The following is a 1,569-nucleotide window of genomic DNA, read 5'->3' as shown; positions in this document are numbered from 1 at the left end:
GAAGCAAGACTCTGTCTCAAAGAAATAAAAATAAAAAATACAAAAATTAGCTGGGCATAGTGGCACACTCCTGTAGTCTCATCTGCTCAGAAGGCTAAGGCAGGAGAGCTGCTTCAACTCAGGAGGCAGAGACTGCAGTAAGCTGAGATCATGCCACTGCACTCCAGCCTGAGCAACAGAGGGACACTCTGTCTCAAAAAAATAAAATAAAATAAAATAAAATAAAATAATTAGCCAGGCATGGTGGTGCCTGCCTCTGGTTCCAGCTACTTGGTGGGTTGGGGTGGGAGGATGATTTAAGCCTCAGAGATTGAGGGCTGCAGTGAGCCATGATTGTGCCACTGCATTCCAGCCTGGGCAACAGAGCAAGACCTTGTCTCAAAAAAAAAAAAGAATTATGATGAACATGACTTTTTCCTGTCCTCAGTGAGCTTAGAAATAACACGTTTACAAACGGGTGTGACACAAGACTGTAAATTAGTGATAATATAATTTATTGTCCCAATTGAGATAGTTTTGAGGATAAAAGGAGCACTAATAATAATTACCCCAGAAAATCCCAGTGTGTTCTGAAGAAATCTGACTCTTAATCACCTTAGCAACGAACAGGCTCAAAGTGATGGGCAAACAAGGAGCACTGGGATGAATCAGCAAAGCTCAGTGGTAGAAGTAGATTTGAGTTGGCCTGGCTCTTGGATTACAACCACAGGCTGTAATCTGACAGAATAAACATGGGCAACAAACATGTAAACAAAATAATTTCAGATCATTTAATGGGGTACAGAATGAGGGTGAAGGGCACTTATTTTAATATCAACAGGGAAAGCAACTAGGAGGATAACATTTAAGCTGAAACAAATTATGAGAAGAATCAAGAAATTCAAAGACAAAAACATCACAAAGTTGTCTTATCCCAGCAACAATCAGAACGTCAGATCACTCATGGGGTTTGAGACAAGGAGGTTCCACAGGCCTCCTACTAATTCTGAAGAGAGATGAAGGATCAAAATGTTATCCAGTAGTTAATGGAGAATTATGAAAGACTCTTCAACAGAATAGTGATCTGACTGGGAAAATTACTCTGACATTACTGTACAGATTGGGTTAAATAGGAAAAGAAGTTTAAGCTGGAAATCCAGGAAATAGTCCTAGATAAGCAAGAGAAAAAACTCCTTGGTTGGGACAGCGGCAGTAATCATGGAGAAGCAGAGATGGAAGTGATACCCCAGAACAAGAATGGTCAGGACTTTGCAACAGGTGTCAGGTAACATAGCACCCACCCCTGGGAGTCCTTCAGTAAATACTAGTTCTCCTCTCCCACTCAACCCAGAACCAGAGTGAGAAAAGATTGTTTTTGTTTGTTGTTTAGAATGGAGAAAAATTTGGGACAAATCCAAGTTGAGAGGAAGAAGCAACAGAAAGATAAACATTTAATAATATTAAAAATATATGCCAGGTGTGGTGGCTGACACCTGTAATCCCAGCACTTTGGGAGGCCAAGGTGGGCGGATCACTTGAGGTCAGGAGTTCAGGACCAACCTGACCAACATGGTGAAAACTCGTCTTTAC

This window comes from Cebus imitator, unplaced genomic scaffold (genome assembly GCF_001604975.1).
Source record: "Cebus imitator isolate Cc_AM_T3 unplaced genomic scaffold, Cebus_imitator-1.0 Scaffold28, whole genome shotgun sequence".
Classification (NCBI taxonomy): Eukaryota; Metazoa; Chordata; class Mammalia; order Primates; family Cebidae; genus Cebus; species Cebus imitator.
The sequence above is the reverse complement of the archived record's forward strand: the minus strand, read 5'-3'. Positions refer to the sequence as shown.